The sequence below is a fragment of the Micrasema longulum genome, unplaced genomic scaffold, assembly GCF_059751315.1.
Source record: "Micrasema longulum isolate JH-2025_06_02 unplaced genomic scaffold, ASM5975131v1 h1tg000411l, whole genome shotgun sequence".
Classification (NCBI taxonomy): Eukaryota; Metazoa; Arthropoda; class Insecta; order Trichoptera; family Brachycentridae; genus Micrasema; species Micrasema longulum.
This window is the reverse complement of record NW_028277611.1, coordinates 719775-744912: the sequence shown is the minus strand read 5'-3', so window position 1 is coordinate 744912 and position 25138 is coordinate 719775. Positions and strand designations below refer to the sequence as shown.

Below are 25138 nucleotides of genomic sequence, written 5' to 3'. Positions count from 1 at the left end.
TTTACTGCCTATGTTTTGAGAAACAGTTCAAATTGCAAATTGCGTCTTAAATATATGCGCATTCATTTTTGTATGAAATGAGCACTACGTGAGTCAAATAAGAGAAAAAAAACTGTCGACAAAAGTTTAGTTCAACATTATCTTCGAAGAATGAAATTGAAATAGATTCAGTGCTTAAAAAACTTTTTCGCCTCGTATAGTAAAAAAGTTATCGTATAGTTAAGTCCTACAGTATATTCCCGAGAATGTAAATAGACAGAGTGGAATTCGGTGATTTGTGGGTAGGAAAAGAAGCCGGTAAAACACATTTCCGATAGAAAAATGCCACCCGGGAGAAACAATCGCAAAGTTTTAGCGGGAAAATGCCGGAAACGATTATTCACATGAAACAACACAGCAGGTACCCATTTCCGGTTCTTGTCGCGAGAGATTTATCCAAAGTAGGCACTCACTCGTACGCTCCTCTCCTTCAGTGTACAGTAGCGCAGAAAACTCTGGGGGTAGGTGTTGTTACTTCACCCCAAAGATTTACGCATATTACGAATATTCATCAGAAGCGGGGGTTTAATTATCCTGTTTAAACTTTAAGGTTTATCTACTCGGAAACTTTTCAACTATTTTATAGAATAAGCAGAAAACTCTAATTTCATCCAATTACGAGCCCCGAAAGTAAAGCCTGAAGCTTTCGCACGCAGAAAATGTGTTCGAAGTAATTTCAATTTGAGATAACGGAACAATTCATTTGATTTAACATGCTAATGAAAAAGGTAGAAAGTCTGCGTTTTTAGTGACAATCGTAATTACAAATAATGATTCTTTATTTAATGCAATTCAATAATTGAAAGTAAAATTGATTTAAACCTTTAGAATTTTTTTATTGCGACAAGTTTTCCGGAATCATTTTTTTAACATTTAGATTTAAAATTATATTTCTACTATTTGTATCTTATATTGCATTTGATACTGTACTAATACACAAAGAAATTGCAAGCGTATTTTATTGATATATTTTTTAACACTGTTTTGCGTGTGTCCAAATGTTTTGCAGACTGGCTGGATTTCCTCCCTAGGAAGTTATTTAGATCTACCTTTGTTGTAAAAGAGAGGGAAAACATTTTTGAGAAGGGAATATGGAACTCTAGACATTCACCGGGCTTATGACCTATCATAGTATCTTAATAACTCTCTTGGGATGAAATCCAGCTATTCTGCAAACATCTGGACATACTCAAAACATTGTTGAATCAAACTGGTAAAAGTAAAAGTATAAAATCGGAAAATTGTTTTCAGGCCTTGCCTAGTGGGTAAATTGGTTCAGCGGGATGAATCTCACCCACTTGATGAAGGTTTCAGCTCTTCTACTTTACTTAAGTCAACAAATGGAAGACTTGTACTTGGAGAAAATGTGGATGTTTAAACATAGGCAGAATGGTAAATATTACACAATGCTTAAAGTGGCCACTTAAACCAGCCAACGGCAGGTCATAAGCCCTGTTAATGTCTAGACTTCCATATTCCCTTCTCAAAAATGTATTCCCTCTCTGTTGCAACAATGTGAGATTTATTTTTTATCTTATGTTTTGGATTCAGTCCAGAAACCGTGAAATATTGAAGGGAACAAACATAATTTAATCGGGTGACTAGGATCCCGTGGCTAGTGTTGCGGACTCACGGATCAGAGGTCCGAGGTTTGAACCCCACTCTACTCCAACTTGATTTCCATTTTTGAATAGTGAGTTATTTACAACTCATTGAAAATGGCTACCAAAATTTACATATTTGGGTCAATTATATGAACGCTAATATTTCTTTTTTAAACAGGAAAAAAATAATATTTGTTACAATTTTTCAATGTTCCTCACTGAACTGACTCAAAGACTTCACACCTCACTTATAATCGAAATACGTTACTTAATAATACTGTTGAATCCTTTTTTAATTAACTGTCTGATGAAATTGAAGCAAAAATAAGATCTAATTGTTCTCAAAGTAGTCCTAATTTTTTTTTCTTAAATAAGTATTTTAGCAGTATTAGTATTGCAACGTTTATTTATTTCTTTTTTTTATACCATCACCTTATGTCTTTCACTGTCTGGTAAAATTTAACAATTAATTGTGTCCGGAAAGAGTTTAAGTAATTCCTTGAAATATTACATACCGTAGAACTCCCCAACTATGTCCTGCGGACACAACTATGAACCACCCCAGAATCAGATACATTTTATTAAATATCATGCATTTACGAACACGCACCCGGTTCATTTTTTATCTGTGGTATAGTAGAGAGTTGGCGCTAATTTCTTATGTCATTTCATTGCGGCTTGCTGTTGGTCGTTTTACGCGGCGATCATTTTTAATTTAGTTTACTTTTTGCTACTTTTCGATTGTTGTAAAACTTTCTTGCGTCTAGGAAAACCAGTAAGTGTTACAAATGAGTACTATATTTTATCAACAATATTTTGAGTTTGTCCAAATTTTTGTAGACAAGGACTGGATTCAACTCCCTGGGGAGCTGTTTATATTAACATTTTACAACAGAGATGAAGACTCGATTAAACTCGACAATTTTTTTTCAATTTCAACAGGTGGTTCCAAAAGTGTGAGCAGAAAGAGAAAAGGTTCTGTTTCTATCATCACGAGATACTTGTTTATCGTTGCATCATCCACCAAAGAGCGCTTTATGCGAAGACTCTCCAGAAGAAATTCAATATATTGGAATCGGTAATCAAAATTGTAAACACAATTCGTCAATTATCGCCAATTCAAAGAGTTTTTTATTGAAATAGCGAGAAAATACGCAAATCTTCTACCACATAATGAGGTATGTTGGATTTAAGGAAACCTTTTTATACGAAAATTAATTTGGTTCGCAAAAAAATCTTAATTCTCATACCGCTGATCTTTGGCTCTTTTGACTTATGAGTTTGCCGATCATTGGTTTAGTGCAAAACAAACTTTAAAAAATAATTATTTCATGTTTAGAATTGAACTCAAGACTTGCATGGTAGATAACGGCGCTGATCATTGGACCACGAGGTAAACTCAATTCAACATAATTCATAACCGACTTTATGAAACATAATTAAACAAATCACAATTCAAAGGTGGAGTCTAACCTGTAAAATATTTTGGTTATAGTATTTACACTCGCCGAATGTGAAAAAACATTTTAATAGCCTAATGCAAACAATCGTTTGCCAACGTACGCGTTCTTACATTTGCATCCCCATTTGTTTCCTTTAATTTACTCGTTTTCCATTGTTCTCTTTGCGTTGGTAATTCTGCTATCACTATTCATATCCCATTTGCACAAATTTAAACGCAGTTTTACAAAATCAACCCAATTCAATAATGAAAAACTTTTTCCTATTAAATAAATTTAATATTTTTGATGTTTTAAGCACTTACTCTGTGGAACATTATTATTTAATATATTAAAATAAAATAAAATTACTTTGTTTTTATGTACAACTAATCTTTTTTTATAATTTGACAACCAATTAGTTTTGGCAATACTATGCCTTCTTCAAGGTTAATTACAAACTAACATAACATGCATAAATTTTTCACAGTGAAGGTAGAGTGGGCGTGGCTACGGGGGTAGAGAAGAGAGAGGATTTAGGGAGAGGGAACATATTTAAAATGGGACCATTACTAAGATTTATTTTATTATTAATAGTATTTAAATTTTTATTTAAAGCCTTTTTATTCTCCAGTATTTCAAAATAATTAGCTGCATATCCTTTTTTATTTCAAACTATAAAATTATTTACAAAAACAGAATAGAAATTATGATATACTACAAATTAAAAGGGTGTGAAAAAAGTTTCAAAAAATTACAAAATAAACGTAATACAAGGTATGGAAGTGGATTCAAAATGATATATACATAATACAGTATATAAAAGAAAAAAAAAGAATGATAAAAATTTTCATGTTTAAAAATTACATGTATTTATACTGGGTGTTCATTAAACCCTGTCTCATCTGAAACCACGATGATCAGTATGAGCAAGAATTCATCTTGGCATATATAAATATAAAATTTTTGATAATATTTTTTTAATAGAAACTACCGTTAAAAATGATTGTTTCTATCTAATTTATGTTTTTATTTCGCGCGATTTAAAAAAATATTCGTTTAAAAATGGCACAATCGTATGATTTCCTCATTTTTCGTGCGTTTTACTGGACTACAGACTAAAAGTCCATTTAAACAATAGTTAACAAAGGCGAACAAGTCACTAAAACACATTATGATACATAGTTAGAGAGGAAGAGACTAAAACTGGTAATCTAGCATGAAAAACATCCTCTCTCGGTAGGCTGTTCAACAGACCAATCATTTGTCCCGCATTCATGCATTTCCTATTATACATATTTATTTAAAATTACTTTTTTTCTTTAACAAATTACAACAGCGACGGAGAATAACTTTAAGAAGGGAAATGGAAGTCTAGGCATTTACATGGCTTTTGACCTGTCATTGGCTGGTTTAAGTGGCCATTTTACACATTGTGTAACATTCACTATATGCCTATGTTCAAACATTTATATTTCTTCAATTCTTCCATTTATTGACTTAAGTGAAGTCAAAGAGCTAAAACCTCTGTTGTGGTGAAGAGATTCATCTGACTTAATTATTTCACATACTAGGCAACAATTTTCTAATTTTTAACCTTCTTCTAGTACCAGTTGGTTTTATTACAATATTTGAGTTTTGGAACAATTAAAGAAATATGAATGTCTATTTATTTATTTATTTATTAACAGACATTGTCCATGTAAACAATTTAAAGGGTTTAAATGTTACAATAAAAGAATAGTTTAAAACATTAAAAAAATAAGAAAAGAAGCATTGACAAACATAAGGGACATCAAGACAAGTTCTCGACTATTTATTTAGTGCTCGTTTAAATTGTTGTAAACTTAAACCTAAAAAATCCATATCTTGTCCTGAGTTAACAATATGACAAAGACGGGTCATTGGAAAATTAAGGCCATAGTTTGTTCTATGCTGATCGATAAACAGTACTTTATTGTTTCTCAACCTAAGAGTCGGAATATTGAATTTTACATGTCCCAGTAATGATGGGACATCGATTATATCATTTAGTATACCGGACATAAATATGGAATCAATATTAATTCTATGTTTTTGTAGACTAGAAATATTTAACATTGACTCTATATCAGGATGAGAATAATTACCTCTCTCTAGTCCAAGCATCCACGCTACTTTTTGAAGCAAGCGATGTTGGACTGATTCAATGTGATTTATGCGATTGACATAGAATGGAGACCAGACCCCGGAGGCATATTCTAGAAGAGGGCCAACAGTTGAGCAATAAAGAGTTTTGATTGTGCGGACATTAGTAAAATCAGAGGATATTCTGTTAATAAAGCCAAGTAAGTTCAGTGATTTATTTACTGTACTATCTATATGCTCGTTGTATGTTTGTTTAAAGTGTTCTAATAGTGTTTATAGTGTATGGTATAGTTAGTTTATAATGTTTAAACATAGGCAAAATTGTGAATGTTACACAGTGCATAAGGTGGCCACTTAAACCAGCCAATGACAGATCATGAGTTCTGTAAATCCTTAGACTTCCATTTTCCCTTATTTAAGGTATTTTTCATCTTCGTTGTAATTTGTCAATCTTAATGACTCCCGAGGGGGTGAAATCTAGTATTTTGTCTACAAGCATTTGGACAAATTAAAATATTGTTTTTTTTCCTATTTAATCAATCTGTTATGTATATTTTGGTATGTATTGAGAATGGATTGCATACTCTAGTATATACTCGAATGTTCTCAATTTTAGGATATTTTTTTTTAATTTTGAAAAATTCCTGTGTGTGAGGCAAGTGTCTTACCCATTTTACCACAAAGCCACCAGTTTGGCATTCTAAAAAAAAAAATCCTCATAGTTTTTTCTACATGCACTTTACTTACTTCCCTAGAATTACAGTGAGTATCTATTATCGTGAATGATCATGTTTACCGGTTTCCGTTAGCAACACGAAATGATAAATAATAATAATTTGATAAATCGTAAACTGTTTAGCGATCCCCCGACCGTTTCGGCATATGGCCGCAACCATCAATCAGAATGGATATTTACTAAATTGGTGATCATCCAACCAACCAACCTATTACTTATATAAATATACAGAAAAAATACCTACTAGGTTATCAGTAACAAATCATTAGGACGTGATTGCTGAGTAGAAAAGGTCAATAATATTATAAAATATATAACACAAATGAAGGGAAAAAAATCAGGTTTAGTTTGCCAAAAAAGAGTCGACTCTTATGTTTGGCAAGTGAAAGATAAATTATGACAATGTTTGATTATGTCCAAATGCTTGCAGACTGGCTGGATTTCCTCCCTATGGAGTTGTTCACATTTAAATTTATTTCAACAGAGAGGGAAAACCTTTTTGAGAAGGAAATGCCTAGACTTCCATATTTCCTTCTCAAAAATGTTTTCCCTCTCTGTTGAAATAAATTTAGATATATTATGACTTTACTTTATTTTTGCATTGTTTGCTTTTTATATTAAAAAAATGCGGATCATGTTTTCTCATATAATATTTAAAACTTAATTTTTGTATTTTTATAACTTAATATTTTTTTTTTTTTTTGTAAACTTGTTACTGTATTTAAAAAACGTTAAAAGCCCTATGGGCGTTTACCAAAATACAAAAAGAATATAAACACGGTATAAATTATAAAAAACAATATATTTTTTAATAGGGATTGAAAAAAATACGTAAAAAGTATACCAAAATTCCACAATTTTTTTTTGTTTCACTACGATACGTTTTTTTGCATCACAAAATTCTAGAAGACCCAATTACAGCAGTGCATTACATCACAGAAAACCCAGGCTTGAGAAAATTTAATATTAAATTTATGTGTTCTCACCGGAAATCAAGCCCGGAACCTTCCGTGTGGGGGTTGAGTATCTCAGCGATTGCTTTTATTGTATTTGTAGATATTTTGGTGTAAAAAATACTTTTCTCTTAAAAGTTTTTGGCGCCTACCCTAACAAAAGTTCACGACTCCCAGGTTGGAAACCGCTGTTTTAAAGCATACTGTCTTAGACCAAGTGAAAGTATTTTTAAGAGTGTGCCATAAATATTGCAAAGCATTTTTATTATTGTCTTCTCCTCGATTCTCATTAAAACATGGCAGGTGGCACATGTGTTTTCTTGTTTCATAACCACACTTCACAAAACTAACTTCATTTTTTTCAGGAGAGAGAGAGAGATTTTTATAAAATGACATTGCAGCAGGAGTGACAGTGAGAGTAATTGTTTATTTTTGTTATTTTGGTCTGGATACTGTGTTGCACCAAATCAACAACATTAATTTGTGTTGAACCAAGTCCACAATATTAAATTATGTTGCACCAAATCAACAATATTTGATTATGTTGCGCTAAACCAACAATATTGAAATAAGTTGCCCAAAATTACATTGTTTTGTACTGAAACCTTGATACAACATTAAGTTATGTTGCACCAAATCCACAATATTCAATTGTGTTGCTCCAAATCAACAATATTAAATTGTGTAGCATGAAATCCACAAGATTAATTTGCGTTGTACCAAATTAACAATATTTCACACATAATAATTTTGTCATAGATCTTTCTATCAATAAACAAAAAATTAAGATAATTCCCTGAAATTTTTGTCATAGTTAGACCACCCTTTACAATGATTTTTTACAAAAAAAAAAGATATAAACCTAACACAACACCGATTACGTACACATCACAATATATAAGTTGGTATTTTTACTGGTGTAAATATGAAGTGTGGCTGGCTTACGGAGTGACGTGTGAAAATGTGGTGTTTGTGTTATGTGTTATAGATTTAGTATTTTTTTGTCGATGTTTTTCATAAAAACGCTGCAGTTGGTATACAAATGCAGTACCTTATGCTCCATTCATTGAGCGAAGAGAATTATCGATGAATTAATGAACTGGACAATCGAATTGTGTCCACTTTTACCGACTATTAGAACCACGCTACGTAACATGCATAATTTATTATGTGTAATCGGTACCTTTATTACACATAAACGACCCTTCTTATGCATAATTCATGCAACCTTACAATATTCATATATTTTGTTTCGGATACTAATGACACAAGTTAGCTACAAGCGTTGCGTTGTTTCGCCATTATAAATGTATGAGAAAAAATACAAAGAAACGACCAACTTGTCCCGTTGCGTTGCTTTGTGAAGAATATTCAAGAGGGGAGACTATTAGAAAAACAAAGCAACATTGCGTTAATAAATACCATTAATAATTACTCGCATTTTTAATGTTCATCTTGTATGATGGAACATACTTCTTTTTTTTTTAGATGGGAGTTGCCTTTTTTTGGTATGTTCCTTATAACAACTCTATCATGAGGGATAATCAGCTGAGGCCTCGTTAACTCTTGTGTGGGTCTGTTGTCATACTAGTCTTCATACGTTACAAGTATTGCGGACAATGCATATCCCTCTCCTATTTTCATTTTATACACGCATAACTTCTGATGACAGATAAAAGTCACATTCAGTCAATAAAAAAACGCGCTACAAAAGATACGCATTTAAATTTCTCCGTCCCTCACCTTCCCCCAAAATGGTGACCCCGACGTGATCTGAACACAGAACCTTCTGGTCTAGAGTCAGATATTGCGAACAATACATACCTCTCTTCTACCAACACTATGTGCACGCATAACTTCTGATGACAGGCAGAAGTCACATATATTCAGTCAATAAAAGAACACACTACTAAACACACGCAATCAAATTTCTCCGTACTTTACCTAAATTCAAAGTGATGACCCCGACGTGATCTGAACACGTAACCTTCTGATTTGGAGTCAGATATTGCGTACAATGCATACCCCTCTCCTATCTACCCTATATATGTACATGCATTACTTCTGATGACAGACAGAAGTCACATATATTCAGTCAATAAAAGAACACGATACTTAACACACGCGTTAACATTTTTCCGTACCTCAGCTACCTCCAAACAACACTTGATATATCTTTTTTTTTTTTTAAAGATGGCACAGACTCGTGTTGTGAATGCTTCGAGAGAACTCGAACCCAAGTTGCCTCTTCATTGCACCTGCGGACCACCGCCGTCCTGGAAGGACGACATTTCGGCTTTATCCGGCGGAACTAAGGGGCGCGGAATTGACGCGGGAGGAGGTGAGAATGCTGGCTAGTGGTAAGGTCTCCTGGATGATGTCCAAATGCTCCACTTAGGAGCAGATGTAGTAAAAAATGAATGAATAAGAAACAAAAAAAACATATATGCTAATTGTCAGATTTTAAATGAAGGCATCTCAAGTGCCACGACTCAACACGGATTTTCTAACGAGTCGGGGTTCACACGCATAGGTTATTTCTGGTCGTGTCACTATATACTGTGTCTCTAAACTTAATAAAGGTCAAAGTAAAATTGTTAAAAAATAAAATAAAATAAATCACTGCAATATTGCGTGCATAACATGCTTTGTTAAAAATCAATTGAAAAAAATATTGAGTGTTTTTAAGCATTTTATTAGCATTTCTCTTGTTTTATTTTACTGAAAATTAACATCGAGACAATGGGCAGTTGTATTTATTACGTAATTTATGCAAACTTTGTCAAAGTAAAGCTATTATAATTATTATGACTAGCGGTTTGAAAATGACTTAAGTATTGCAATAATAGCTAATATGTTACAAGATTGAAGAAAATAACATTTCAATTGATCTTCTGTGACTTCTTTCCCTAATTGCCTTTCATCATGATCAGGGCCGCGATTACAATGGAATGTTAAGGACGTCATACCTTCACCATGACGGTATAGTTGAAGATAAATTCTCCCGAGTGATTACGAAGATACGCTACAGACCCTCAACCTTCAAGTTTTGGGTAGGCACATCGAAATGTACTAAGGGGACGCTTACGCCACGGTACACATATCTACGCACTAAAGTGACATACTTTCATTATGATGTCATAGTTGAAGATAAATTCTTCCGAACGATCAAGAAGATACACTACCAACCCTTTACCTTCAAATTTTGAGGTAGATACATCGGTACGTACCGATGGCTCTAGTATACCACGGCGGATATATCTACGCATTGAAAGTGTCAACAATTTTATTTCACAACATTTTTTGCTTTAATTACGAACTTACTAAAAATCTTAATCATCCTAAAGGGGGCACTTTTTTTCTTTAAAGCCTGTTTAAAATACGAAAGTGAAATAAGTAAATTTTGAATTAAATTCTGACGCAACTATGAGTTTTGAAAACGAACGGCGACATGTAGAGATGATGATATAATATGACAAGATGCTGCCTCATTGACATACAGCATCATCTAGATGTAAGTATATTGCCACTTAAAAAAAAATTGAACATTTTTTTTTTTCAATATTTCTGAGAACACGCATCGAGATCTCGATAGAGCCATAGGTAGATAGAAATATTCCAAAAGTAAACAATATGGTCTAAGGAACTACCAAATGTCGTATAGAAATCACTTTCAAGCTAGCATTTTTTTTTTTAATTGAAATATTTTAATTTTAATCGTTTTGAAGTGGATGTTTTTTTATCACAGAAGCCTATTTAAAATATAAATAAGGAACGCAAGTTTCGGCATCACTTATCAGTTGGATTTGATTTTATGACGTCAGAGATGTCAAATCGGTAGAGCATACCGAGGTAGATGGAGATAGTGTAGAAGTTAAGCATCCCGTCGGTATCTAACGATGAAGATATCGTTTGTAATTGCCCACGAGACATAATGCTTTGCCGTCGTGTGAGATTTAAAAAATACATGTATATGCAGTCAACAATATTTTGAGTACATCCAAATGTTTGTAGACAGGCCGGATTTCTTTTCTAGAGAGTTATTAGGATTTAAATTAATTGCAATATCTTGAGAGAGAAAACATTGTTGTTTAAACTGGTATAAGAAGTATAAACATTGAAAAACAAATCAGAGGTTGCCGGGAAGTGAAATAATTCACCCGCGTCTATAAATACTACACAAAAGTCAACAAATGGAAGAGTTGAGGAAATATAGATGTTTAAACATAGACAAAATGGTAAATGTTACATCGTGTTAAAAGCGGCCAACTAAACCAGCCAATGACAGATCATAAGCCTTGAAATTGCCTCGACTTCCGTATTCTCAAAAAATTTTCCATCTCTTAAAAATATTGCTATCAATTAATATACACATATTTAGTTTTAGGTTAACGGTAAAATATATCAGTATAGAAGTGATTTGCGCCATATAGCTCCCCACTACACCACTCCACAACATGACATAACAATATAATCCTACCTAAGTCTCAAAATACAAATATGTCAAAGACAATTCAGTAGCAAAAAGTTTTGTTTGGCTTAAAGTGCATGTTAATGAGTTATCACATTGTATACTCTGTGAGGCGATTAGCATACTCGAGTACATTTTTGGCTTCCACTGGTAATGCGCAAAGGTTTCAACTTTAAATCCGTAAAGTCGTTTATCTACTGACTTAAATGACGCCAGATTTTAAAAATAAAAATATTTACCCCAACCAACGACAAAAAATGGCAGACATTATATCAGAGATGGTGAAAATTTTTCCTGTATCTAGGCGAGGGAAGAATACAGTTTTGTTTGTTTGATAAAACTCGATCGAATTTTCTCTACGAAAATGCGTATATAAAAAAAAGTAATGTATCTGCGTCACCAACCTGAACTTGTTTAAAAAAACATTTAAATAATGTATAATTTTTGATTAAAATAACTTGATTTTACTTTATAAATAATGAGAAAGTTCATTACTACTGGAAATTGGATATGCAGAAAAAATAATAAAAAGTCAATCAATTACAGCGTTTGTTAAAGTTTCCAAAATAAATGTTTGTTTGAAAATGTCCTGACAAGACGAAACGCGTCACAATATACCCTTTGTATATTTTATAAAAAATAAAGTAGAATTATAATCCAATACACTTGTTTTATTTTGGATATATTACCAAATTTTATATGGACTTCTACTAATCGTCTACATACACAATAAATAAATTACAGCGTAGTTATTTTGTTTACGAATTGAAATTTCGGAAGTTTATTTTGCTTTTCGTTGATAGGATTAGCAATGATCAGAAATAGAAGTGCTTTGATTTTGACAAAATTTCCAGTGGTAGATGGTAAAATTGAGATATACGTAAGTGGACAGAGTTGTTTTTTTTTTTTGTTTTTAAATCTCAGATTTGCTAAAAATTGACCTGGCCAGTTTTCTTTAAATTCCTTTTTAAAATTCATTTTAAAAGTTTTCCTCAATAAAAAATCAAAAGAATACTCAGTTAACAAAAATATTAAAGGATGACTGAAAAGTGTTTACCTTTTATGTGTTGTTCTGCTTTTTTTTATATGTATTCCTTTTATCCCAATGACGCGGCGTAAAGACCTCTGTAATAAAAGAATACCTAAATTATTATCTTGTCGTTCAGGAAAACACATTTTTTTTATTTAATTATTTTTTGTTTTTTACAATAAGCATAAAAATAAAACAGAGTTTTAAAAAACAAAGCATAATAACATTTCAATGAAATACATATTAATAGAAAAATAGTAAACAAAAAATCCCACAAAGGCATGGCCTTTTCGTGGGTATACAAGAAAATTTTAATGAATTTTTGCTCCCATAATAAATAGACAGTTATAATATTTTTAAGTAACATAAGAAAGAGAAAATAAAAGATTCTGTAAAATATTATATGGTATTTTAAAAAATAAGATTCTGTTTAATTCTGATATTCTACACTAGCTTCTCTCAATTCAGTCAGAAATCGAACCCGGTAACTTGTTTATCATAGTCAAATATGTTAAATTGAACAATTTAAAGGTTAGCTTATAAAATTTATATATATACGTTCTATGGGCTTTTACATTTATTAGCAACATATTTAAGTTCAGCATTACAACATAAATAAAGTTAAAAGTAAGAGGGCCTTACTTATAAATCTTATAAATTTTATTTTATTTATTTATTTAATCCAATATTAAATACAAATACATAATCAAATGATTATACGATAGGTTCATTCAATATAATTTTATTTTTATTTGTGGCTACACCACTCCACTAGCCAACAGGCACGTTCCGGAGTGTCAGTGTATTATTTATTTTAAACATTACCGTACATACTTTTACATCAATTGTTGTGTAAAAATTTTAAAGAAATTTAAAAAAAATTAAACATACCTACATCAATAAAACGAGAAAGGATTTTAAGAAACTAAATTTATATTCTTATATATGAAACATATTTCTCAACTTCCTGTCTAAGTTACGTCTAGGGATAGTGGTAGTATAAGGATGACATTCACATCCGTATTCTACCACTATAATAAGAATGATATTTCCATCCTTATTTTCACACTAAGCGTAACTTAATTCCATATTTATATATAAAGCTTAGAAAAACACAAAAAAGACTTAAAGAAACAATAATAAGCTAAAATATATGTACCCTCACAGGTATATGAGTATCCGTATACAGTAAGATATTAAATTAATTTACATTTATAAATATACACACATACATACACACGCATATGCATACATACAGACACGTATATATATACACATACACATGAATATATATATATATATTGATACTGATAGCCAAAAAAAATAAAGAAAAATTTAGTAAATAAAAAAAAATATTATGAAATTTTAGCCTTTAAAATATTTAACCTTTAATTGTTCACATTATCTTTATTATTAATATCTGTTTATTTTGTGAAAAAAAAAATAATATAAAAAATAAAGACAAACAAAATATATCAAATTTATTTCAACAGAGAGAGAAAACATTTTTGAGAGGGGAATATGAAAGTCTACGCATTTACAGGGCTTATGACATGTCATCAGTCAGCAAGCATTTGGATATTCTCAAACATTGTTGAAATATATCAATTTTAGTATACTCGTTAACTAGCCCGTGTAGTCTAGGTATTGGTGAATTTAAATAATAATTATGACTGCCATGAGATTAAAAAAATGTTATCTATTGAGTATTTCAAACAGATACTTTTATGTTGATAATACTAGTGATTTCCGTAAAACAATATGTATTCTATTTTTTTTTTGCTAATTTATGTCGCGTATTGATTCCTAAAAAATCAAGTAAATTTACATTCTAAACACAATTAATAATTATTTGTCAATTACTGACAAAAAAAACTAACCATCACCCGCCATCAGGGAAAATCAAAGAAGAAAGAACACAATGTAACACTATATTTACATACATTTTGGCTTCCTCTACATTCGTACTGCTTTGAAATTTCCCTATCATTTTGTCTTTATAACGTTTGCGATCAAAATTGAAAAAAAAATACAAAATTAAAATACTATTTAAATGTTATTTGTGTTTTTTTCTTTTTATATACTTTTTTTGGCTTGTATACATAATTTCAATTTTTTCAACGTTTTTGATAAAAAAAATTAACCTGTATTGGGTGTGCGCATATTTTGTTAATTAAAAAAAATGATTTTATTTTGTACTAGTTCAGTATGTATATATACATCCATGTAATTTTTAAACTTTTTCAATTTTCTTTCCCAGATTGCATAATGTAAACATTATTTTGAATTTATTTCCATGCCTAGTATTCTGTTTATTCTGTTATTTTCAAGTATTTTTCATACCCTTTTTAATTTGTAGTATATCATAATTTTAATTTTTCTGCTTTTGTTAAATAATATTATAGTTTAAAATTTAAAAACGTCTCTAAAAAAATTATTATCTGTATGTCCCTAAATGAGTTTTTTTTAAAAAAACTCCTTGGGAATATTGTATATAATTATGTATAATATGTTTTCAATATAATAAAAAAAAACTTGCTCTATATACATTAATCAATATAGAAACAAGTCTTTAAAGAGAATAAGATAATGAAAATAGAAGGGAGCGTATCCGGTTGCGATACACTCCAACTTGTTTTTTGATGTTGCATACGCTTACACATACCTGACCACATTTTTTTTATTGAATAGAAATACTTGAGTTCGTATTATTTACTCAAATAATTAAATTTTTGTACCATTTCCTATAAGTCGTAAATAACTTGTGCTGAAAAAATGGAAATTGAGTTGTGGTAAAGTGGGATTTAAACCTCAGACCTTTGGCCCTTGAGTCCACAATACTGGCATGGGATCACAATCCGGTTTTTTTTTACTTTTTCTCACAAAAATACACACAAACATACCTTTTATATACGCACGCGAACATTTTAAAATGTACCATTATTTAATAATTATGTATTATTTTTATTTAAAAACTTCACTGATCTGTCTTCCAACATTATTCTTACTATTTAATTTAAGCATTATTAACTCTATGTTTCTGTAAAATAAATAAAATAAAAAAAATATATAAGAAAAGCAGAGAGATGGAGTATGAGAAAAGATATGTTTGTTAGGGCTTGATTTAAAAAGAGCAACTTTAAAAACATCTATGATTGATGATGAGAGATGATTCTACAGTCAAGCCGCTCAGACACTAGATGAGTAGAGAAGAAGAGGGAATTATGAATGGAAATTAAGAGGGTAAACCATGAACTGATGAGAGATGAAATTTTTCACGAATGTATATAAGAGCGTTAGGACTACAAATACGCTTTCCCATCGGTAACACTAAAGGTTAAATATTTATATTTATATATATATACATATATATAAATGCTATAGTAGAGAAATATTAGTAAATGCTGACGTTGTTCGAGCTATTCATCCGGAACAAACTAACAAACTAAGGTTAGCCAAAATGGCAGGGTTTTCAAAAAATCCTCAGAACGGCCTGAAAAAAAAATGTTAAAAGGAGTTATATATAAGAAATTAAGGCCAAGCGTTCCCTGCAGAAAGATATTGGAATTAATGATAAAACAGACAATTTTTTGGCCGGATACGGGTTTTTTTTGCAATAACAGCTGAAAAAATTATAAATTAGCACTTACTTTGGCTTTACACTCAGGGCGCAATATTTTAAATCATAAAATTATTTTTGATTAGCATTTTTTATTCGCTAGATAAGTTTTTTTTCTAAAGTGTACACTGAACACTGATGAAGGTTCTAATGCATAAACGCCATTTTTTTCCAACAATGAGGGTTACTTTTTTTCTCCAAACACGGCCGACATTAATAAATTAATTTAGTCGTGTTGTTTCAATGAAATTTTCGCAGTTTCATAATAGGTATCCAGCGCATATAAAGATACCATCCGGTATCTAGCCGGATACTGAAATTAGGCCGGATAGGCCGGATACCGGATAGTTACGGGATATCCGTTTGTTTCCAGTTGGAACCAACTACGGGTAGTAAACATATTCCGTTAAATAACTCAAAACTTTTTTTTAACCCTCCGTAAATCATGTTAGTTCTAAATTTTCGAATCACTTAAATCTGCTGCGAACCAAAGACAAATAAATTATACATATTTTTAAATAAGATTCAGGTTTTATCCTTATATTTCGTATGCTAATTTAACGGTATTTAATATGTTTACTTATCCATGCAATAAATTTATAAAATAAAATAAATAAATAGTTTCATTTAATATTTCAAGTAAGCAGAACTTATCTTCATTGCAATGAATCATGGTGAGCGCTTAACTTTGCGAAACACGTTTTCTAACTTTAAGAGCACGTAGGAATCTTATTTAAGCCTTTAAAGGAACTTTGGTGTCTAGTGCAAAATATTTTTGTTCCAAATAATACAAACTAAGCTATACGAATTGTTAATTTATGTTCACAATCTTTTACTTTGAAATTATAATGAAAGCCTAAATAAGCGAATGAACGACCGTTTTAAGATTTAAACGTTTTAGAAGGAATCGTGTGTTAGAAATACCACATTGTTAAACGAGGCTTGCACAGAAACATACATATATTATAGGACCAAAAATTTTTATTATTTTTTATTGATTGTTTTCAAACTTCCGAAATTTTCCTTCTTTTAAAAAACACGCACTATTCAGGATTCAAACTTAAGATATGAACTCTTTTTCTATGATATATTTTGTTGCCCTTTAATAATAAGCGCCCTTGAGGTGATTTTCACAAAAATAGCGCTATATTAATTATCCAAATATATATAAGGATAATATTTTTATGTTTTTTTTAATATGTTTTATTTTCTTTTTCAATTACTATAAAAAAATAACATAAAATCTTTTTTGGAATATTTTACTTTCTTTTCCTTATGTTACATAAAAATATTGTAACTGTCTATTATAGGAGCAAAAATTTAAATTCATTTACATTTTCTTGTAATAACCTTGAACAGTCATGGCTTTGTAGGATTTTTTGCTTACTATTTTTACTAATGATTTGTATTTCATTATTATGTAATTATCGTATATTGTTTGAATACTTTGTTTAACCTCTTATGTTTTTGTAAAAAACAAAATAATGATTAAATAAATAAATATAAAAAACGATAATTGCAGATGATTTCTGGCTTCTTAAGGTGAGACTCTGGAATTCAAAAGAGCTTGTTTTATAAAAGATAAACAGTATTCAATGAATCGATAGAATATCCCAGGCAAACTAGGAACATCTCTGGATAATCTGGTAAGATAAAAAGAAATATTAAATTATAATACCACCTCGTCACCCTACTGTGAGATAACATTATTTTGTATAATATAATATAAAATAATAATATAAATTACTATTGTTTATAATGTGAAAAAAATTAGTCAATAAAATAAATGCATATATGTTCTACTAGTTTGCGAAATTAATAATTATAGCAAATAAAAGGCCTTATATTTTTTAATGTTCTTAAAAAATATATTTATAAAATAAATAACCTAGTATTACATAGATTACAAACATAAAGTAATGAAATAATAATTTTATAAATACCACATCAGCATAGCCTGTCCGAGACTATACATGCTAGTTTTAAACACAATAAAAATGCCACAATAAAAAATACACAAACTAAATATTTTAATATGAAAAATTAACTTAAAAGAACAATTTGATTTGGGTTGTGTTCCCATAGCTAGGTGTTGCGGACTCACGGATCAGAGGTCCGAGGTTCGTATCCCACTCTACCCTAACTTGATTTCCAATTGTGAGTTATTTACAACTCGTTGAAAATGGCTACTAACATTAAAATATTTGGATTAAATTATAAGAACGCTGATAATTCTTAAAAAAAAAAAAATGAAAATTCGATGTTTCCCTTAAATAGTTTAAATATCTAAGAAAATGTTGTAATTTATTTAAATAAGAGACGATTAACGATATGGTGAGAGTCAAATATAATTATTTTATTTTAATATAACTTAAATGTTTATGTTTACTTAATGTATATCGCAGGGGGCAAAACTAGCAGTTCACAATGGAGTTATAGAGCCAACTCTAATGTATGGGAGCGAAGTATGGAATTCGAAAAATAATTATAAAAGTAGGTGAAATCCTGTTGAAATGCGACCCTGAGGTGAATGTGTGTTAAAACGATGTATGATAGGTGAACAAATGTCGAGATCCGTGAACTATGTAAGGCTGAGACTTGCATTATCGACAGAATCAAGAAAGGGGTGCTGCGTTGGTTTGCACATGCAAAGCGAATGGACAGCAAAAGAACGGCTCAATGGATCTACGATGCAAATATTGATGGATGCAGAAAACGAGGAAAACCGAGAAAGACTTGAAGATGGACATGTCAAGAGTAGGAATAATCAGCGTGCGTGCATGAGAAGATGTATGAATGTAGAGGAAGCCAGTTAAGTATGCAAAGACAGAGTGATATGGCGTTCAATCCTCTCTGCCTACCCCTACGGGGAAACGGCGTGATTATTTGTTGTTGTTGTTGTTTTATATGAACGTCATTTAAGTTATAAAATGTTAGTTTCAGTGATAAAATACTAAGGGTCTTACTCAAAAACTTGGTATTAAGTTACGCCTTGGCATAGTGGCAGAATACGGATTGGAATACTATCCCTATTGTAGTGGTAGAATAAGGAAGTTATTTCCATCCTTATTCTACACACTATGCTTTGGCGTAACTTTATACCAAGTTTATAAGAAAGGCCCTAAATTGATTAAATTATACCACCTGCATAATAACAGCATCCACAGGATATGTATTACCTTGGAGACAAATATTTTTTTGATAATCCGCTTCATTAATTAAATAATTTAATTTTAATAAACACATTTACGTTGTAATTTTATTTATTTACTTTCATTTTATTAACATAAACGGCAAATCTGCCTTTTACAAAAAAAAATAATACTAACATATTTGGCTTAATACAAAAATAAAAAAAAAGTGTTTTTTCCCAAGATTTATAAAAAAATTAAACCTGAAAATTATACATTTTTATTTGAATGTTATTAGTTACTTCTGTGTTACAAAAGATTATGATACGTAATGGAAGCTATGTTTAGCAGGTTATGTATACATAGTAGACCACGGTAGATATGAAGAAATGATTTCATTTGTTCATTTTCTATAAGTACTTTTGTTTCTTGTTGTGTTTTTACTGGATTTGGTAAAATACACAATTCATTAAAAATTGTTTCAGTTGTTCTTCATATTAATATTAATTAAACTAAATGAGTAACAGTCAAGATGTTCATTGTCGTCCGTTAAATAAGAGTTAAGATCTTTAATGGTTTCAAAAATTTGTAATTCATCTTGAAAATAACTGTGTATTTAAATAAAAAAAAATCACTTTACCTAAACTTCTAATAATAGAAAATAAAAATTTAGAAAGAAATAAAGATGAATAAATAACGATAATAATCCAAACGATTTTATATAAGGGGCATTTAAAATATGAAAAGAGGGTGAAATTCAAGGCTTTTACATACACTTAGAAGAAGTTATTTACAATTGTATGAATAATATATTATGTTTGTTAAATTGCCGAGACTAACAAAAGTTGTAGTAGGTCAGTGGTCAACCTTTAAAAATAATTTCAATGATAATACACAGCGGTAAGACTAAATAACCCGCTATTAATATTTGTCACATTTTTTGTCAACAAACAAGTTTCCAAAACCTGTTTTTGAGCCTCAACAAGATTTCTTTATAAATAAAATTACAAGTCAATCATTTTAAAGGCCAAATATGCAATTAAAACGTGAAATATTTTATTAAAAATATATGTCAAAACCTCGCATTAAAATACAAAAATACACGTTACAGCAGGGGAGAGGGGGGAATCAGGGCCGTCGGGTACCGCGAGCCATAAGGTTCTACGCTCTTCTAGTGCTAGGAACTTGCCGAAAAAAATCAAACATCTCCGGCTAACATAGGAACTCGTCAGCAATTGACAGCGAGCCGCGCCAGTTCAGCCAAAGAAGACTTAAAGTGAGCACTTTGGTTTTGCGCTTGATTCTTACAATATTTATTAATCATTCAACATCAAAGAGAGTAACCACGAACCATGTTTTTTCATCTTTATTTGCATTAAATACATTGCCAGTCATTTTAAGTACTGTTTGAGCTTGAAAATACTTGTTAATGGGTTTGATTTTATTATTTTTAATAGTATTTAAAATATTGCAGTGCAAGGTTGTTAGATCTGGGCGGTTCCCTTTGCCTCAAGTGACTTCTCCACAGATGCCTAGAATAGCAAACTATTTCAAAAGCAGTTTGCTATTCTAAGCATCTTTTATTCTCAATCCAATGAAGTGCATATTATGTACTTCTGGATTACCTCCAAGAGAGCTCCTTTGGGCAGCTTTTCTCGTAAGGCGACGAGAATTTTTTCCGTGTATGTGGGCACCGCCAAGGAAACTGTCTTCAATTGCAGTGGGCGGTATTAGTGGGCAAACTGTGAAGGTGACGGAAACAGCTATGAAGGGAATTATATAAGCAAAGTTTTTGTGCAAGCAAGTATGCCTTAGAGTTCACTTAAAAAGATATATGAAGTTGTCATCATTTAAGACGCTATTCATGACTCTTTTCTAGTAATGGGAAGAAAATCAGTATTGATCTATGAGAAAAAAAGGATTTATCAATAGTTCTGGCTCTCATTACTCCGAACAGTAATAATTAGCTCCTATTCTTACCCATCAGGAAATGAGAGCTAATGATACTTTTTTTTTGAAAAATTAAAATCTTCAATTACATAGTTTTTCTTGATTTCATTTTTTTTATAGCTAGATAACTGAAGTCATAGAAAAATTAAATTTCCAGCCAAAATTAACACAAAAGGAATTCAAAAATCAAATTTTTCTTTGTAGGCTCCCATTTCCCCACTCCCCCCAAGTATTTCTTAAAAAACTCAAAACTGTCGAAAAAATCATGTACATTACACAATTATGCTTTTCACGAGAGACGACATTTACAGTTCTTAACGGAGTCCTGATACTGACAATAATAATTTATTATTGGATTCGAAAAACAATGGTGAAAGTACGCAATCTCTCAGGCAAATGTGTGATAAAATAATGTGTGGTAGGTGCACAAATATAGCGATCCTTTCAATAATCAAAACCGAGATAAGCGTTATCTACCAAATTAAGAAAGGGGTGATGCGATGGTTTGGATTTTAGATGAAATAGACGGTGAAATAACTACAAAAAATATTTACAATAAGAATGTTGATGGATGCAGAAAACGTGGCACGACCAAATCCAATAAAATTACAGCACTATGAACATTAAGATCTTTTTTTAATATTTAATAAGAAAAAGACCTGATAACAAACACTAAATAATTACTTGTTATTTAATCAATAAATTTATTTTTTCTTGACATTGGATTGTAATTAATGGGTTGACGTAATAATGGGGTACTCATTCCACAAAACATCTCTGAAAATAAATATTTTCTTTCCTTTCCGCACTTAATGGTGCATAGGACGCTGCATTAGTACACCGATCGCCGCGTATCTTGATATTTTTTTTAGTTTCATGAAGGTAAGATAATCAATTTTACGCTACAAGTACCAGTGCAGGGACTATGAAATATTCTAGTGTTAAAACACCTTTTTTAATAAATATTTCGTGTCAACCATGTCGGAAATCGAACCCGACACCTCTCGCACTGTATGGAAATGCCTTGATGACTGCACCACGAAGCCAACGAAAGTAAATATAATGATCATTTTATTATAAACATAGCATAGAAAGAGAAAACTAAGATAAATATTTGATTTTCATGAAATACCCACATTTCCATTTTAAATTTTAATTATTATTTTTAATAAACAAATGTAAATATTTTATATTATTATAAAACAACTGTTGTTTTTCCTAAATAAAGAAAATTAAAATTAAAATAAATATTTTTTTTGCTTCACAATGAGACAAAAAAAGTAGAAGGCACAAAACACATCGGCTTGAGTAAAATTGCATCTGACCTGCAACCAATATTTAAGTTAGGATATCATACGATTTTGTCATTTGAATAAGCCGTTTTTTTCGCAATCACGCCATTAAAGAAATAAAATAATATCAATAATAAAATTTCAGTGCAGTCGAATGAGCAATATGAAGATTAAGTTATTTCTAATAACTTACCGCCGCAGCCGTCCTCAGAATATATTTGTCAAATAATAATATACTGTAGAAATTTAATATTCACTACCAAAATTTTGTTTTATGAATCCATAAAAAGGATTAATTTTTAATATTTTACTTTTAAAAAAATATGTATAAAAAGCTTGTTTTAAGCTCGATTTCGAGGAAAATGATACGTTATTTGTGTTTTATGATTTAGTTATTCATAAACATTTCTTGTATACCCACGAACAGGCCATGCCTTTGTGGTTTTTTTTTGTTTACTATTTTTACTGTTAATATGTATTTCATTTCTATATAATTATAATTAATTTTTTTAAGACTCTGATTTATCTCTTATGTATACTGTAAAAAAAAGAAAAAAAAAAGAAAAAAAATATTTTGAGGCATATTTTTTATCAGAATTAAATGAAAAAAAAGGTTTTGTAAGTATAATTTTTTTGGTGGCGCAATTTTATTTATTTAAAAATCAACGGTTCAAAAAACCTTTAATAATCTAAAACAATAAACAGTTTACAGGAATAATCACAGCAATGAACAATTCATTATGAGATACATATTATGAAATATAATAGAATAATGAAAAATAATCAATTTAGTAAAAAAAAAACAACGAAAACAACATTTTTTTTTAAAAAAAACATGAAAATTACAAATAAAAGATTATTTAAACATGAGAAAATCTAATTTTCTAAATATAAATAAAACAAAGTAAACTTGAGAATAATTTGACATAAAAATAAAATGGCTAGTATTTAACAAGGAAAAAAATATAATGATGTTACAATTATACTTTATAAGGATAAAGTTTTTTAGAGCAATATGAAAACTAAAATGATTTCAATTAAACCTTTTTTTATCAGTTGGTTGAAAGAAGTTGCCATTTGGCAATAAATCCACCAATATACAGATTATAATTTGTAAAGCACCTTAAAATAAAGAAATAAACAAAAATACGCATACAATGAAACAAATTTAATAATTTATTCTTAAATAAATTAATTAATTTATTTATTTTGATAGAAAGGTGTTTTACAATGGCAAAATTGTATGATTTTCATACTTTTTATTAGACTACAGTCCATAAAAAAATCTCTTAATGTGCTTATAGTCTCCATTAATTGCGTAACATATTATTGTAAACAAATAACATTAAAAGAGATTAGAAACATCCAAAAGTGTTGACATTAGCATACCATGTCTATTAATCACTCGCCAGCCCCCAGACAACTCCTAGCGCGAGTAGGCAGGGGGCTGCAGGCTGTGGGGGTTATGTTCAACCAGAATAAATGGAAGAAAACCGCGTAGCGGAAATTAAATTTGTTTCAACGTAGGCAGGAAATGGCATGGCGGCCGAGTTGTTGCTAAATCAAATTATTTCAAGGGGTACATTTTGCGTTTCCATTAGAAAAAGAAGAAAAAAGTACCCATCTACACTGTCTTTACTAAATCTTCTTAGAGTGTTTTATATCGATTATTTATTTTTATTTATTTTTGGAAAATAAAAACAAATTTGAAATAAGAATGGAGACAAAATTTAAAAATAAAAATAAACAAATTGCAAAAAAGCATGTACCTTTAATAACAATAGTAATACTGATTATTATTTTTTAAGCATAATATTACTCGTATATATAACGTGATAAATACAAAATAATAAAACAGAGGTATACATAGTGAAATGGCGGACTTATTGCTGCTAGCAATTTCTTACAGTCTGACCAAAAAAAAAAAAAGTAATATTATAATCAAAACTAAATTGAAATTATAAAAGAAAGTTATAGTGTCTAGTGCATACATATAAAACATTTGTTTAAATTTACTCTGTTGCAAATATTCACTTACACCACAGTGATATTTTTTCATTAAGAACACTTGCAAAAATTTGGATCCAAGTAATTTATTGTATTTATGTATTTGTACAGCATTGCATGCCTTCTTAGAAAAAACTTTTTTTCGCCAACGGAATTTTGAAGAATTGTGAAGGTGATTATTTTTCAGTTCACAAAAATATCCCGGTCTCGATTTTACAAGAGAGTGTTCCGTTATATAAATACCCGTCAATGTTTAAAAATTAGGTCTTATACATACACTATCGTTTTACACAATTGTTTGTTATATAATGAATATCATAATTTAAAATTTAAATATATCAACAAAAAATATAACAAATTCTTTGATTCCGAAGAATGTTTAATTTATGTATTAATTTTGTTTTGCTGTAAAAAGTGAGATTTGTACAGGGTGGTGTCGCGCTTTTTTCTCTCTGCATACCCCTACGGAGAAATAACGCTGCCGTGTATTTGATTGTGTGTCACTAAATTTCATAATTATAATCATTTTCATTCTTTTATTCGCAGCTCATAGCCCATTTCACGATTGTAAATATCTACACAGCACGATGTAATAACACTGGGTGGATTGATTTTAATTGTGACATTGCGTTTCAATAAAAATCGTGTCCATTTTTTTCCAAATAAAGAAAAAAAGGAAAAACAACAAAAAAAATTCAAGAAAGAAAAGCGCCGTGGTGCAGTTGATTAGACGACCAATT

At 30.3% G+C, this 25138-nt stretch overlaps 1 protein-coding gene across 1 annotated transcript in view; it reads right to left on the bottom strand.

Moving 5' to 3' along the window:
* Positions 1-25138, bottom strand: part of Pgant9 (polypeptide N-acetylgalactosaminyltransferase 9) — a 647455-nt gene that overhangs the window by 551030 nt on the left and 71287 nt on the right. The window contains exon 2 of the mRNA XM_088226146.1: positions 12427-12494. The gene's annotated coding sequence lies outside the window, so the exon portion shown is untranslated. The remainder of the gene's footprint in view (positions 1-12426; positions 12495-25138) is intronic.